The 17,834-nt window shown below is 44.4% G+C and overlaps 1 protein-coding gene across 1 annotated transcript in view; it reads left to right on the plus strand.

Moving 5' to 3' along the window:
• MKX (mohawk homeobox) overlaps nt 1-17,834 on the plus strand; it is a 64,275-nt gene that overhangs the window by 18,145 nt on the left and 28,296 nt on the right. The window lies entirely within an intron of this gene.

Below are 17,834 nucleotides of genomic sequence, written 5' to 3' on the forward strand. Positions count from 1 at the left end.
TGATGGGCTGGTTCTGTTAGCTGAAATACAGTGAACTCGTATTAATGAAGGCTAACCTGTAGAAACCAATTTTCTTCAGTACTATGTAAAGCACACTTTAAGAAGAATGTCTGACCATGTATAAAGTAACTTTTCTTAGCTGTGCCAATGTTTCCCAAACTGTGGGTTGGGACCCACCAGTGGGTCGCGAGATGATTTTTGGTGATTTGTAAAGTTTCTGAAATATATTTTAAAAAACTTTGCAAGCACCCTTGCCCAGTTTGAAGAAGAAAACTGCAGAAGCAGACAATAAAGATGGAGAGAATGCTCTTGTGGCTGAAACCTGGGGTATGAGGTAAACTTCATACCCTCAAACTAAAATGTCACATTTTTCAATTTTCTCTAGTAATTGGCATGCTGTAGTCATGTGTGAACCCAGCTTCAGCCTTTTATCTTACCTGGAAGTCCCTAACTACACATCTTGCTCTCCAGTCCAACCTTCTAGAACCCTTATTCCAGTCTATAAAGGTTTGGGGGACCAGTCTTTAAACTCCACTTTTAGGGGAAGTCTAGCAAATGTCCACACACACATGTTATGTAAAGTCTCTAGCAGCCTCAGGTGCACAGGATCCCAATTATTAATTACTAATTAATTACACAGGCCTACAAAATTGAAGATCAGAAAAGTTTTTCCCAAACTTTATGGTGGTTTTGATATGAATTTGGGGTGCTGATTCCAAAAATGGCATCCGTTTTGCCCTATCACGTCTAGTTTTGGAGATATAGTATAGCCTCATTAGTGAATGGTTCAAGCAGCTTCCTCATGAGGAAGCCATGGTGTAGGCTTCCTCATGAGGAAGCTGCTTGAACCATTCACTAAAGAGGCTATGCCATGTCTCCCAAACTAGACGTGATAGGGCAAAACGGATGCCATTTTTGGAATCAGCACCCCAAATATACCCAGGAATTGGTGTAACGTTTAAGGAAGCAAATGCTTTGTGTGTGTTGGCCCGTGTTATTAATTAATAAAATAACTCTCTCTTTGTCTAGTAAAACTATGTGGGTTGCCATAGATGGTCATTTTAAAAAGTGGGTCCCAGTGCTAAAAATTTGAGAAGCACTGAGCTATGCTATTTTTTCCTCCATGATAGGAAGAAACAAAAAGTGGCTATTCATAGGAGTTTGAGAGTCCTGGTCTGAATGACAGTGTTGATCTATCTTTGAGCAAATCTGTATAAGTGTTGGCAGATGTAGCAGAGTAGAAATTTGGCCATCGCCTTCATCAGTGGTTCACAACATTTTTCGACTTGCGTACCCCTTGGAAGCCCATATGTATAAATTGTACCCCTTATGTTAGCAAAATGTTTGTACTGTAATTACTGTAGTTGCTGTTATCTCAAATACGTTTTTGACCACTGATCTGTATTTGATAATACATACATCGATGACCAGAAACTAGCAGTTGTGGAACTTTCGCAGCCAGCTAGCTGCCTTCCTTCCTGCCTTGCCAGCCCCACCAGGCATTCTAATACACTTGCCTTTTCCCACCATCATGCAATTCTTTTTCAAGTACCCTAATGGTCCTGGCAGGTACCCCTGGGGGTACACATACCTCAGGTTGGGAACCACTGGCCTACGTCATCTAAGTGAGTGAGGAGAGAGATGCCTCAGTATTGAAGGTGTGTAGAGAGTGGTGTACAGACTTTGTAGATACTGGTGTACTTCTTGGTGTTATTTGTTTATCCAACTATGTATATGGTTTATAAAAGTTATCAGAATACAGCATGTTGGTGTTTTTTGACACACTCTTGATGTAGTTTGCTGACAATTGCAAGATTTCTACAACTTGACTCAGTACCATATTTGCTCAGTAATCTAATCAGCCCCTGTTTTGATTTACACTCCCTTCAAGGCTCTAAATAGGTGTTGGCAACCAATATCCTGGGCCAAATCCAGTCCCTTGGATGGTGCCATCTGGCCCATGCTTGCTAACCCCAGAAGCAAAAGGACTGCGTGTAGGAGAAGCATCTGTGGCAATGGAACTTGGCAGCAGACTATTTTGGGGTGGGGGGGAAGGCATCAGTCTTTGGTACACCAACCCATGTTGTGGCTCTAATCAGGATTCTAAATGTTAAAGTTCTGTAGGCCAGAGTTGGCTTTTGGCCCAAAATATTGCTGGCCCAATGACTCCTGCAAGGAAGCTCAGTCAGTTGTACTGTTTAGTCTGTTGTCTTTCAGAACAGTGTTGCCTGTTTCTCTGAACCTCATTCCCTGCCTCTTACTTGCTGTCTCTTGCTTTCACCTCTTCTTGGGACTAGCTTTGGTTGCACATGTGCGTAGACAATGCCAAGAACAATGAGTTCCTAGACTTTCTAATGAAACCAACTGATAGTCTTTTGCCTTGGTTCAGTTCATAATGTCAGTTGCATCTTTTCACATAGGATTCATTCCACTTTAGCATATTATTTGTTTGTATTCCATCATTCATTGCCATCTGTTTCATGATATTTTCATAAATGATGGTCCTTGATTTACCATCTGTGAATCCTTGTCATACAGTAGTACTTTACAGAAAGAGCAAAGAGTAGAGTTTTATTGTGTCTTTTTTCCACATTGAAAGGTCGTTTTCACCACCACTTTGTAAATATCTTCAAAGGAAATATCAGTGTCCTAATGCTTCACCAGTTGTGAGTTCTCCATTCCTGTATTTACAGTCTCAAAATAGTACTTCTCCCTTGCATATCTTTCTCCCTCTCATAGGAGGGATTTCAAAACAGAATTAATGATCTAGGCTTCTTCTTGTGATTCTGGATTGTTTGATTAGAGAAGGTAGTGATTAGAGAAGGTACTTCCCCAAAATTTCAGACCTTACAAAAGGTCTTCCATTTGAAGACAAAGAGGCCACACCTTTCAAAGCAAGTCCTGGACTGAAGGAATTGTCTGGTTGCAGTATATTTGAGTTCTGAAATATCATGCGTAGATTAGGAGCTGTGGTTGCATAGTTAGTGTTTTCCAAGTGAAATCTCTTGGTTTTTGAATGCTATTTTTCAACATTCCAACTGCATTTGGTCTACATTATGTGATAATCGTCTGCCAAATTTTAGTTTTAAAATGAGTGTTGTTCAAGAGAGCGTACAGTAACTTAAGACATGTAAACTTCTGGTTTTCTATACTTTTTACAACTGGAGTTTTAAAATGGGCATAATCTTGAGTAATATAATTGTTACTGGACTGTCTCTTGCCTGCCAGTATTTTAGCTTTGAGTGGAAAAAAGGGTCTTTTAATAGGCTGAGGCAGCTGTACGATAACCGCTGCTTTGTTAACAGGCTGTGCTTTCGGAAAAACAAGCTACAAATTGTGACACGGTCGCTCTAATCTCCTTGTTTTTATCCCCACAGAACTCCTTCTATTTAGTGTACAGTTAACCTTATCTATAACAAACTTAACTCTGCATGTGCTTTTGCAGAGGGGCACTTACAGTAATACATAGGTAGATTCACAGTTCTAAAAAAATCCACAGCTATAAATATTTTCACTGTAGACTGCAAGAGCTAAATCCATCTTAAATACATCCCATATACATTTAATGCCCTATTTCTAAATATAAATTCTGGAATACATAAATTACTCATAGCTGTATAACTGTGTTGTCCAATGCAGAGTTTTGAGCCACAAAATGCCACAGAAATGACTTGTGTCTGCTAAAAATCTTCAGCAACACATTCGTTAGGCATGTTAGAGTTTTCTGATATCTTTCAGAAGCTTTGTAAACGAACACAGTATCGGAACTTGAAAAAGTAAGTTTTTGTCCCCATTCCTTTTTCCCCATATGGTTTGGAATACAAAACATAGGCATAACTGGTTCAAACTGGCATTCCAAACTGTATTGAATCACTGAAATCCCTGGATCAATGTATTAAATGTTTTCCTTATCTTGCTGTTAACATGGGGCTCCCAGTGGTCTGCTACCTAAGAAACTGATCAGGTCCACACATGCTTGGTTTTGGCAATGCAGCAGCATCAGATGCTACATTGATCTTGACCACATGTAGGTGAATTATAATGTTGAACAAAATATTGATTCCACTGGTAAGGTGAAGGTGTAAAAAGGATTTTGGATCAAATGGTGTAGGCCTCCTGCAAAGATACTTGGGTTGTAATTCTGTGCCCATTTTCATGGGAGCCTAGGTTGTACTTGCTGCTAAAAATGTACATGAATGCATGCTTTTATTTACTTTGGACTTGTACTGAACAACATGATCTGATTTCACTTAATTTTTTACACACAGGAATTTGGTGTCTAGTGACAAAAAAAAGTCATTGCAACTTTAAAAGTTTTTATGGACACAGACAGAGTGAGCCAGTTTCCATTCTGGCCACGCTGCTATACATTTGACTTCGTGCTAATCATGGAGCCTATAAAGTGGTGTTCCTTGAAAATCAGTGCTCTGATCAATGTGATTGACCAGACAGTCATATTAACAAGCTGGATCAGAATTTTTAGCATAAATTGGATCCACACCCAGATTGCATCCCCATTAGGGCACATTAGTAATGTATCAGTATCTTTTGAAAAGAGTGACTAGAACTGGATCAGAACATGTTGGAACCAAACATGGGAAATTTTTTTAAAACAACTATCCTCTTGAAACAGAAGGAATAAGTTGCCTAAAGGAAACCTTTGCTCCACATATATTGACTGTGTTTCCTGTGGCCGTTAAGAGTTCTTAAATCTTAAAATTAAAGACAAAAATTATAGCTAGCATTGCTAGCTCATAAGCCAATGGAACTGTGAAAATGAGTGGGAGAGAATTTTCTCCCCCTGCCATGTGTCTGTCCATAGATAGATAATGGCATAAGGCTATATACAATGATAGATTATAATATATGATTATCCATTGCTACCTCTTGTGCCTGGAATTCCTCTCCATAATACCTACCTGAACTTCAGAAAAGCCCTGTTTGATCAAACCAAGGGTCTGTCTGTTATGTTTGTCTGTCAAGGCTCCCAAAGTGCTGAGCGGATGACATGAGCAGAGTTTAAAAACAATAGCCCCATGTTGCTGCATTTTCCCATTACTTGCCTGCCATTCAAGGATAGCATGTGTGGAAGGCTTGTTTAGCTATCATGATGACTAATAACCATTGAAAGATCTGTTCTTTGTGGTGGAGGATCAGATCATTGGCATCCTTCAGTCTCAGGAGACTATGGTATCGCTCTCTGAAAAGTGGTTCTGGAACAGTGTCAAGTGTGGCTGAAGAGGCCAATTCGGGAGTGATAATTCCTTCCACACTGGAAGCAAATGTAGTCTGTCCCTGGTGTGTCTCCCTGACTGTGGGCCTTCCTTCTTTGCCTCTTTGCCTCAGTCTGTTGGGCAAGTACCTCTTCAAACTGGGAGAGGCCATGCTGCACAGCCTGCCTCCAAGCGGGATGCTCAGAGGCCAAGGTTTCCCATCTGTTGAGGTCCATTCCTAAGGCCTTCAGATCCCTCTTGCAGATGTCCTTGTATCGTAGCTGTGGTCTACCTGCAGGGCGCTTTCCCTGCACAAGTTCTCCATAGAGGAGATCCTTTGGGAGCTGGCCATCGCCCATTCTCATGGCATGACCAAGCCAACGCAGGCATCTCTGTTTCAGCAGTGCATACATGCTAGGGATTCCAGCTCGTTTCAGGACTGTATTGTTTGGAACTTTGTCCTGCCAGGTGATACTAAGGATGCGTAGGAGGCAGTGCATGTGGAAAGCGTTCAGTTTCCTCTCCTGTTGTGAGCGAAGAGTCCATGACTCGCTGCAGTACAGAAGTGAACTCAAGACGCAAGCTCTGTAGACCTGGATCTTGGTATGTTCCGTCAGCTTCTTGTTGGACCATACTTTCTTTGTGAGTCTGGAAAATGTGGTAGCTGCTTTACCGATGCATTGCTTAGTATCGAGAGAAAGAGTGTCAGAGATTGTTGAGTCAAGGTACGCAAAGTCATGCACAACCTCCAGTTCATGCGCAGAGATTGTAATACAGGGAGGTGAGTCCACATCCTGAACCATGACCTGTTTTTTCTTCAGGCTGATTGTCAGTCCAAAGTCTTGGCAGGCCTTGCTAAAACGATCCATGAGCAGCTGAAGATCTTTGGCAGAGTGGGTAGTGACAGCTGCATCGTCGGCAAAGAGGAGGTCACGCAGACATTACAGCTGAACTTTGGACTTTGCTTTCAGTCTGGAGAAGTTGAAGAGCTTTCCGTCTGATCTGGTCTGGAAGTAGGTGCCTTCTGTTGCAGTTCCAAAGACATGCTTCAGCAGGACAGCGAAGAAAATCCCAAACTAGGTCAGAGCGAGAACACAGCCCTGCTTCATTCCGCTTCAGATGTCAAAGGGGTCTGATGTGGAGCCATCAAAGACAACAGTGCCCTTCATGTCCTCGTGGAAAGACCTGATGAAGCTGAGGAGCCTGGGTGGACATTCAATCTTGGGGAGAATCTTGAAGAGGCCGTCCTTGCTGATCAGGTTGAAAGCCTTTGTGAGATCTATGAAGGCTATAAAGAGTGTCTGTCGTCTGCATTTCTCCTGCAGTTGTCTAAGGGAGAATACCATATCAGTGGTGGACCTGTTGGCTCGAAATCCGCACTGTGATTCTGGATAGATGCTCTCTGCAAGTACCTGGAGCCTCTTTAGTGCAACTCAGGCAAACAGCTTTCCTACAACGCTAAAGAGAGAGATGCCGCGGTAGTTATTGCAGTCACCCCTGTCACCTTTGTTCTTGTACAGCGTGACGATGTTTGCATCCCTCGTGTCTTGAGGTACTCCACCTTCTCTCCAGCAGAGACAGAGGATTTCATGCAGCTCAATGACGATGATCTCTTTGCAGCACTTTAGGACCTCAGCAGGGATGCTGTCTTTCCCAGGTGCCTTGCCAGAGGCAAGGGAGTCCAGGGCCACATGAAGTTCTTCTAGGGTTGGTTCATTGTCGAGTTCCTTCAACACACGCAGGCACTCAATGTTGTTCAGCGCTTCTTCGGTAACTACTTTTTCTCTGGAATACAGCTCAGAGTAGTGCTGCACTCAGCGTTCCATCTGCTGCACCCGGTCCTGGATGACCTTGCCTATGGCAAACTTCAAAGGGGCAATTCTCTTCTTTGTTGGACCTAGGGCCTGCTTGATACCATCATACATCCCCTTGATGTTGCCTGTGTCAGCTGCTATCTGTATCTGGGAACAGAGTTGGAGCCAGTAGTTGTTAGCACATCTCCTGGCAGTCTGCTGGACTTTGCTGCGAGCAACTCGGAGGACCTGCAGATTGCGCTCACTGGGACAGGCTTTATATGCTGCTAGAGCTCTCCTCTTTTCCTCAATGACTGGTGTCAACTCCTCAGAACGGGCTTCAAACCAGTCTGCTGTTTTGTTGGTCTTCTTGCCGAATACAGACAAGGTGGTGTTGTAAACAGCATTCTTGAAATGTTCCCATCTGTTGGATGCATTTGCATTGGCCTGGCCTGGAAGAATTTCCTCAAGCGCTCGTGCAAATTCTTCCCCTTTTCCCTGATCCTGGGTCTTGCTGGTGTCAATGCGAGGTCTGCCTTCCTTTTTCATGTGATATAGTCGCTTTGTTCACAGTTTCACTCTGCTGCACACCAGCGAATGGTCAGTGTCACAGGCAGCACCCTGATAACTGTATGATCTTGATGGTGGGAAGGCTGGAGCGTCTGGTGAGAATCAGGTTGAGCTGGTGCCAGTGCTTTGATCTTGGGTGTCTCCAAGAGACTCTGTGTTGTGGCTTTGTGTTTGTGTTGCTGACACAGAGACCGCGATGGCAGCAAAACTCTAGCAGGCATTGACCGTTTTCGTTCATCTTCCCAAGCAAGTGGGCCACGAACTCTGATCAGCACCAACTCTAGCATTGAAGTTGCCAAGGATGAACAATGACTCTCAGGAACTTTCTTGATAGTGGTGGCCAGGTCGTCATAGAATTTGTCATTAGCTTCTGCTGAAGATGACAGAGTCGGTGCATATGCACTGATGAGAGCAACAAGTCCTGCTGATGAGTGGAACTGTAGGGACAAAATTCTTTCACTTCCTGCAGTAGGTGGGATGATGGATTTCAGCAGAGTATTTCTGACCGCAAAGCCAACGCCATGTTCCCTGGTCTCGTTTGGTGGGTTTCCCTGCCAGAAAAATGAGAAATTTCTCTCCTTGACAGATCCTGAATCCGGCAGCCTCGTCTCTTGAAGGGCAGTCTGTTCAGCTCCATGTTGATGACAGTTGTTTTGCGTGCGTCATCTATTTCTTGCAGGTTGTCAGAGAAGCCAGGTGTCATTGTCCTAACGTTCCAGGAGCCCAGCTTTAGGGCAGGAGTTTTCTGTTTTCTGTTGCCTGGTGCAGAGTTGTCGATCCGCTTGTCGGTTTTCACCCTAAACCCCACGCAGCCTGTGAGGTTAATGGACCATGGCGAGGCAGCACCTTACTGGCTGGGGACTGCCCAGCTTAAGGTGGGCGGTAGCTGCCAATGAGATGCAATGATCTCTCCCACCGTCGGAAGCAGCCCCTGGCGTCACGCTCTATGCCAATCAAGCAAAGACTTATAACCGGTAAACTGCTGCTTCCCGTGTTGTGTGGACGCCGTATGACGAAGTTGGAGTGTCCTCTCCAGTGCGCAAGGCCTGGGTAAAGAAGGTATGGAGGATAAGCTGTTACCCATGCAGCAAATCTCCCCTCTCCACGTCGCTGAAATGACCCAATGGAAAGGCAGAAGCCAATATGGTTGGTTCCAGCAGCATCGCAGGAGTTACCAGAACATGACTGTGTTCAGCCATGAACTGCCTCAGGGACTCCGGCTCCTGATTTTGCCTCAAGGTTGACTCCTGAAGCCTTTTCCGTAACTGGATATAGCCACAAGGCAGTGGAGGTTTAGGATCACAGTTTTCCTTCTCTTAGAAGAGCTGCCTTCCCAGGCTAATGAGTCCCACCTACCCGGTGGCTGTTTAGTCGCCTCTTACGACAAGTACAGTCAAACTGAGGGCCTATTCTTATTGCCCAGCCCCCAAAGGACCTCCCTCCCTGCACAACCAGGACCAGAGAGGAAAACAAACCAGGCAAAAAAACACATAGCAGGGAATCCAGAACTGTCTCCAAAATAGAGGGGAGCCAGAGGCAGCCAATCCAGGGACGCAGGGCCCTCCCCTCAACCCCCTTCCTCCACAATCAGCAGAAACATCAATACCAAGATATACTCCTACTTCTTTTCCCTCCGTGGCTCAGCCAGAAAATAAGAGGTTAGGATTCTCTTATTCTGATATGATATGATAGGTTAGGTAGAGGATATGTAGTGCCATTTCTCTCTTCAGAACCCACCTCTAATAAGCTGCTCCTTCATTGTGCTAAATAGGATTCCTCACCTTATCAAACCATTAACAAATGGTTTGCAAAGACCAGGGTTGCTATTACTGTAGTTAAACTTTGGCAGTGTAATCCTGTATCTACTTACCTGGGAGCAAGGTCCACTGAACGAATTGGGGCTTACATCTGAGTAGACATGCATATGATTGCACTGTTGGTTTAGTATTAGTGTTAAAAATAATGTAATTGTTTTGTAAATATGTATCTGCAGGAGCTAGTGGGCTGTTTTTTTTCCTCTTTGAACTCTGCTTCCCTTTGTTCCTCTAATGCATGGGTCTCCAAATCCCGGCCCGGGGGTCAGATGCGGCCCGCGGAGAGCCTCTGTCCAGCCCGCAACCAGCCTCTTATCTCCTGAAAGCCCCTGGCCCACTTTACTGAACATGACTGGAACTATGCTCTGGTTGCATCTGGAGGGTGTTCTAAGGGCCAGAGTGGTTGAATGAATGAACCCAATCATTCATTTATTCACACCTCTAAGTTCCATCTCTAATTTATTTATATAAATTTTATATTTAAATTTTTTTTTCCGGCCCTCAAAACCGTGCCAGACATTTGATACGGCCCTCTGGCCAAAAGGTTTGGAGACCCCTGCTCTAATGACACATGTTCTTGGTTCCAAATCCAGTGCTAATTGTTTCTCCCTTTCTGCCGTGTTCTTGCAGACTTCTGGCTTAAAAAATAATAATAAATTAAAATTCAGGTACCTGGCGTTTTTATCTGGGCAAATAGTTATTTGGCACTGTCTTTAGAAGCCAATCCATTTTTTGTTTCGGCTTGAAAATACTGCTCAGGGTGATTGGGGGATTGTCAACCAATCAAAACACTACACAGCCAGCTTCTCCTAGAAACAAGGAAAATGAGTTGCTGCTGAGGTCAGTTATCTTAGGATGTTGTATATCTGACAAGGAGGGGTAAGTATGGATCCGTAGCAGGCTCACCACTGAACCTGTGTCCGTCTGTGCACAGTCTCATTCCCAAAGGCATCTTTTGCCTGTTTACAGCGTAATTGAGCTCCCTCTTGTGAACACATTGGTTGCGATCTAATGAGTCACGAACACAGTAGAGGCTGTTTTGGTTCATTTTGAGTTCGTGTTACTTAGCAGAGTAAGAGAGCCAAAGCAAATAAAAATGAAGCAATTAGACAAGAAGACCTGGAAGGCGCTGCTTTCAGAAAATCATCAGGCATCCAGATCTTGAAGATATTTATTGTATTTTTAGGTATTTCTGCTTAGGAGACTTTGTGGTTTCTGGCATTGTTCTCACTTTCTTTGTTACCTTCTCCTTTCCCTCCTTGGAGTCCCTGGGATGCTCCTAAAATTATGGAGTCTGACCTTAGACATATTCTGTACCAGTAGGCCAAACACCACAATTCCCAGTGGTCCTGCTTAAAAGTTAACATGATGTCTACCTAACTGGAACAAGGAGGAACCCCACTGTATATAATTTTGTTTAGTAGGTGATGGATATATAGGTAAAGTATCTTGTTTGCCTTGCCAACATTTAAAAAAAAAAAAAATTCCAGTCAACTTCTTAAAAAATAACCTGCATGTTTAAACTTGCCTATAAAATGTACTGTATTCTTTTTTGGGGACCATTCAAAAGCCTGACAGAAATCCTCGTGTGTCATTTCTGACCGTTTGAACTGCACTTTTCTGAAGTTCAGGTAGGTATTGTGGATGGAATTCCAGGCACAAGGGTAGCAATGGATAACCATATACAGGTTGAGTCTCATTATTCTGGAGGGTTCCGTTCCCAGGACTCAGATGTGGATGTGAGTCTAAAGCACTAAAGCAAATCAATTAAAAAAACAAAGTCCTTTTGCTCCAGTGATTTAAAAATAGCCTTGCTGACCTTTTGAAATGCACGAAGAGGCAATTAGTCTCTCTCTTCACTTAGGCTTCACTAGGAGGAAGCAATCCCTCCCTTCACCAGGAGCCCCAGCAAGGGGGAAAGAATGGGTGATAATCACTGCCATTTAGCCTTCTTTCACATGCTGGGGGGAAGGGAGGAGTGAGAGAATGATGGAAGGATTGTCAGCCTGCTGCCCTCTCTGGCATTAAGGAGGCTATTGTTAAACAACTGTTTTCCTTTAAAGTGTACTTCTCATCAGTGTTGAGACAGAAAAATCTGTGATTCCACCCCCTTAAAAAATATAATAATTAGGATAATTAGGTTATACCTGTAATCACTTGCATGATTCTCCCTACAACAGTAAAAAATCAGTTTTTAAAATTTTGAGTTTAAAGGGATGTATTTTTTCCCTTCTCCAGGGATCAACACATTCCTTCTCATTTGCAGTGGCTGTGTTGAGTCAAATCCGTGTATACAAAATCTGTGTATAATAAGGCTGGACCTGTATAGCCTTCTATCCTCCTATGTAGCCTTCTGTATAACCTATATCTACGGACAGATATGTGGCAGGGGGAGAGAGTTCCCTCCCACTCATTTTCACAGTTCCATTGGCTTATGAGCTGGCAATACTAGTTATAATTTTTGTCTTTAATTGTAAGATTTTAGAACTCTTAACAGCCACAGAAAACACAGTCAATATATGTGGAGCAAAGGCTTCCTTTAGGCAACTAGCAGCCTAATTCTGAGCTGCCTGGGGCGCCCAGCCTCGGCGGCACAGAGAATGGCTGCCACCGGATCCTGCGCGCCTCAGGCTACTGCAGGAGGCGCCTTGGGAGGAGGAGACTTTTGTCTCTTTCTCCCGGGTAAGGGAAGCAGCCCCGCAATGGAGCTACTCACTTTACCACTGACCAGAAGGTCAGCAGTAAAGTAAAGCCATTTGTATAGGACGCCGAGCCCTCCACAAACGGGCAGGATCTGATGGAGCACAGCTCCACCGGACCTGTCTTCTGCCTCCCTGCTCCCTCCCCCATCATGCCTCCTGCCCGCCCTCTCCCCGCTCGTCCTCTCTCCACCCTCTCCATGCCTCCCCTCCTCCCTGGAACGCCCCCTCCCCGCCCCACTTACCATGATGCAGCTTGGCAGTCAGTGAGACGGCCGAACAGTGAAGGCTGGGTGCCTGCCCCCGCTAGCCCAGCACCGGCCGGCGCAGGGCTAACACGGGCAGTAGCCTGGTGGTGAGGCTCGCAAACGTGCCTTACGGCACTCTGGGATCCTACTGCTGCCTCTCAGCTCACCCAGTTGGACTTCGGCTCCCAGTATACTCCACTTAGACTGTATGTAGAGTCAAATGGGTGTGTGAGAAGGAGACAGTGGAAGGCTGATGGGAGGGGGTCAGGATATGTATATATGGATATGCCCAGAAAATTCTGAGGAGCACCAATTCAAATGCTACCTAAAGGCCAATCCTAGACAGTTTTCCTGTGCTGGTGCAGCTGTGCCAATGGGGTGTGCACCGCATCCTGTGGTGGGGAGACAGTCATAGAGGCTTCCTCAAGGTATGGAAGCATTTGTTCCCTTACCCTGGGGCTGCATTATGGTTGCACTGGAGCTGGAAAGTTGGATAGGATTGGGGCCTCAGTCTGTCTAGGAATATGCTGTTATTTCTCTTTCAGAATCCAATGCGTGTGGCAGAACTTGCCCCCTCTCCAGAAATGCACTTTGCCTTTCTGTGTCTGTCCAATATTCTTTCTGTTGCCACTACTGATGCTGCCATTTTTAGAACTCCAGTAAGAAAATCATCATTTTAAAAATAGGACTTTTAAAGAGTGAAAATTGGAAATGAAAATGACACCTTGTATAACCAGTGATAGAGTTGTTAATTTAATTTTAAATGTTAGAAGATTGGATGCATTAAAACTGTTCATTCTCCAGTGGGATCACATGTGGGATCCAGTGGAATCTCCAGTGGCACACACACATCCTTATTTTGCAGGCTTTTGAAAATTCTTCCTTTAGCAGTGTATGATTCTGCATGTGCTTTATTCTGATGCAGTCCTGTTCAGTCCTGTTCAGTTTTAGTGCTGTTCTACTAGCACTTGGCTTTAGTTCCATGATCCTATAGGGATCCTATAGGGAGAACTTTTTAAGACTATGGGGCAAGTATTTAACCAACTCACTTGTTAAAGAAAATTGGAACAAAGTCAAAGGATTGTTCTATTCAATTGACCTGCTCTGGATATCTGCCTCTGCCCTCCTCCCTCCCACATATTTGTGTTCTGTCTGCCTAACATTGCAGTGAGCTGAATTTTGTCAAGTATAACTAAACCAGGTTACTTTCAGAAGACTTGTATTGGATACATGGGGAAAGAAGAGAGCACAACTTTTGACACAAATAAAATTCAAGTGAAAGTGTGGAAGATGGAAAGCTACCTGCTACTTTACATGGGAGCCTGGGATATACCAGAGTTTGCTAGAGAAAATGCACAAGGACATATACTGGTCAGCCACTATGCTTCCTACCCGTTTGGAGAGTCTCAACTTCCCTTTGGGCTTTTCTTGCTTACCATAATGCATAATGTGTTTTGGTGTAGCCATGTGAAGTGCATAGTGGCACCAAGTGTTCAAAAACAGAACACTTGGGAAAACTGAAAGGAGTGAGTCCTTTAGAAGTGTTCTTGAACTTACACATTTTAAAGTTTTTCAATATCTAACTTTCTGTAATCAAATAAATAAGATGAATGATGCTTTCCTTCACCATTAGATTTAGATTTAGATTAGAATCACCATTAGATTTAAAACTGCACAATCTTCTGCTGTGCTTGCCTTTATGACAGTCCACATCCTAGGTGTATGCAATAGTTTTGTACACATGCTTCAGTATATTAATGCCGGACTGTATGGCCAATAAACCCTTTTAAGCAGTGGTTCTCAAACTGGTGGGTCGCAACCCACCAGTTTGTGTAACATAAGAACATAAGAACAGCCCCACTGGATCAGGCCATAGGCCCATCTAGTCCAGCTTCCTGTATCTCACAGCGGCCCACCAAATGCCCCAGGGAGCACACCAGATAACAAGAGACCTCATCCTGGTGCTCTCCCCTACATCTGGAATTCTGACTTAACCCATTCCTAAAATCAGGAGGTTGCGCATACACATCATGGCTTGTACCCCATAATGGATTTTTCCTCCAGAAACTCGTCCAATCCCCTTTTAAAGGCGTCTAGGCTAGACGCCAGCACCACATCCTGTGGCAAGGAGTTCCACAGACCGACCACGCGCTGAGTAAAGAATTATTTTCTTTTGTCTGTCCTAACCCGCCCAACACTCAATTTTAGTGGATGTCCCCTGGTTCTGGTATTATGTGAGAGTGTAAAGAGCATCTCCCTATCCACTCTGTCCATCCCCTGCATAATTTTGTATGTCTCAATCATGTCCCCCCTCAAGCGTCTCTTTTCTAGGCTGAAGAGGCCCAAACGCCGTAGCCTTTCCTCATAAGGAAGGTGCCCCAGCCCCGTAATCATCTTAGTCGCTCTCTTTTGCACTTTTCCATTTCCACTATGTCTTTTTTGAGATGCGGCGACCAGAACTGGACACAATACTCCAGGTGTGGCCTTACCATAGATTTGTACAACGGCATTATAATATTAGCTGTTTTGTTCTCAATACCCTTCCTAATGATCCCAAGCATTCCCCCTTCACTTTAAGGCAGTGATTTTCAACCTTTTTCATCTCATGGCACACTGACAAGGCACTACAATGGACAAGGCACACCACCAGGTTTTGGAAAATTGACAAGGCACACCATGCTGCCAGTGGGGGCTCACATTTTCCATTGCCCCTATTAATAAATGACCTTCCCCCAAATTCCCATGGCACACCTGTGGACCATTCGTGGCACACCAGTGTGCCATGGCACAGTGGTTGAAAATGGCTGCTTTAAGGGGTGGGGAAACGGGAGGGAGACAGCGATGCGATCCCCAGGATCACGTCACTAAGGGGGGTGGGGGGTGCATTGCACTTACGTTATGTAGGCAGGGTTGCAGCAGGCTGCAGAAGGTGCAGGGAGCCCTGCGCAGCTCTGCACAGCGCTACCCGAGGCTTGGAACGTTCGCTAAAAGTGGGCGCAAAGCACTTCTGTTTTGCAGGAGGTGCTTTGCGCCCACTTTTAGCGAATGTTCCAAGCCTCCGGGAGTACTGTGCAGGGCTGCACAGGGCTCCCTGCAGTGCGGCAGTCCTGCCTACATAACGTGAATGCAAAGCACCCCCCTCACCCCCCTTAGCGACACGATCCTGGGGATCATGTTGCTGCCCTAGCCCCTCCCTTGCAAGAACTTACTGAGGGAGTAAAGCTCCCTCAAAGTTTGAGAACCTTTGCTTTAAAGCAGGGGTGCTCACACTTTTGGCTCGAGAGCTACTTTGAAACCCAGCAAGGTCCGGAGATCTACCAGAGTTTTTTTTACAATGTTCGCGCCATCATAACATATAACATTTATGTGTACAATGTATGTTGGTGTACCTTGAGCCCCACTGAGTATAACAGGACTTACTCCTGAGTAGACATGCCTATGATTAGGCTGTGAGGCTGCAATCCTAGCCACACTTACCTGGGAGTAAGCCCCATTGAGTACAATGGGTTTCCTCCCAGAGGAACCTCTCAGAGGAACGGCGTTTCCTCCCAGAAGCACCTGAAGGGGGGGGTTGGCACTCCGCGATCTACTCATTTTGCCTCGCGATCTACCGGTAGATCGCGATCCACCTGTTGAGCACCCCTGCTTTAAAGAGTTTTTGAGAACTTTGCTGCCAGATCAAGGACCAACCACCCTGTGTGTGAGCATATGTTAGTATTTTAATTTTGGGGCTCAATTGAACTGGAGCATAGGGCATGCATACATGAGAGAGAGAGAAAGAGAGAGAGAGAGAGAACAAGAATATGATTGCCATAAAGTTTAAACTATAAAAATTCAACAGTAGTGGGGAAAGGAGGATGGATTTGGGGAGACTAGTTCTTGGCAGTAAAGCTAAGGAATGAGAAGTGCACAAAAACTTCTTGTCTTTTTGGAAAGAAATGCTTGAAACTTCATACCTGGGATGGTGTTTCTGTGTGTTCCAGTCTATTTCCATTGGTTCCTGTAAACAAAAGACTACAACTAACAGTCTAGTAAATACTGCCTGTTCCATTGTCTGTTACAGCAGCCTGTGTCCCTAGTGTAATATTAGACAGTCATGGTGCTGTTTGTACCACTGCATTTAATGTTGTATCAGTATTTCCATTAAGTCCTTTTAAAATATATATACATATCCAAGCTTTTATAACCCAGCTGTAAAAAATCAGTCTATGCTGAAACTTGGCAAAACAGTGAGCTTACGCTCCCATCTGGGTTGAATGAACTTTTGCAGGTACATCTCAATAATATCAGTCTGTGCATTAAGGTACTTGCAAATCTCCTGCTCTTTGAAGACAAAATAAAACTGGTATTTGACAGGGAACAGATGCACCTGAAAAAGAACTATTAGCATCCTGCTGATTTGGTATAAAATCGGGTTTTTGTTTTTTAAAACAACCTTTATTTTCTAATAGTACAGTGTTTCACAGCTAGTTCCATTTCCTTCTGTCTGGATACAAGCAATCTCTGCTCTTGATTTTGGTATAAGGGAAGAGTTCCCTGCTTAAGTGTAGCCTCACCTTTTCTGTCCTTCATACTCTCTTTGGCTGACTGGGTTCCCCACTTACTCTTTCAAAACAACTAGGTTTTCCAGTCAGGCTACCTGTGCAGCAAGACTCTCATCCCTCTCAATTTAATCTGAGGAGATTTTGTGTGTCATAGCAGAGTGAGGGCCCAATCCTATCCAGTTTTCCAGTGCTGATGCAGCCGTGCCAATGGGGCTTGTGCTGCTTCCTCTGATGGAAAGGCAGTCACCGAGGCTTCCTCAAAATATGGGAACATTTGTTCCTTTACTTCAGGGCTGCATTGTGGCTACGCTGGTGCTAGAAAGTTGGATAGGTTTGAGCCCTAAGTCCTTAAGCACTGAAACATGCTCCCTGTTGGAAGAAAGAGCAGACAACAGAGTTCAGTTTAGACAGCCATTCTTTCTGAGTACTATTGAGTACTGATGTAGAAATGAGAATGTGCTTCTTCACTGAATGGGATAGGAAAGCTGTTTGAGCTTCCAGACTGCCATTTGCATCATTTCCTCTTACTAGAGACGAATGGCCCATCTTATCCAACTTTCCACTCCAGTGTGGCTGCAGTGCTGCTCTGAGGTAAGGAATAAATACCCTCTTATCTTGAAACGTCCTCTGTGACTGTCTCCCCCAGCAAGATGCAGCCCATGCCAATTGGCGTAGCTGCATCAGCGCTGGGAAGTTGGATAGGATTGGGCCCAAAATTAAATTACAGCATGTATGTCAGGAATTATTAATATGTTGCTATGAAAATATTAACTGTGCACTTTATCCCAAGATTCTTTTTGCCATCTTGAGTTCTGGAGGTTGAGGTACACTCCTGTGCGTTTCTATCCTGAAGTAAGTCCCATTAAATTCAATGGGACTTACTCCCAGGGAAGTGTGTACAGCTAGCCAGAGTAAGGTCTCTCTGAAAATTCAATTTTGAAAAGTGTTTTTTC

Source organism: Tiliqua scincoides, chromosome 5 (assembly GCF_035046505.1).
Source record: "Tiliqua scincoides isolate rTilSci1 chromosome 5, rTilSci1.hap2, whole genome shotgun sequence".
NCBI lineage: Eukaryota > Metazoa > Chordata > Lepidosauria > Squamata > Scincidae > Tiliqua > Tiliqua scincoides.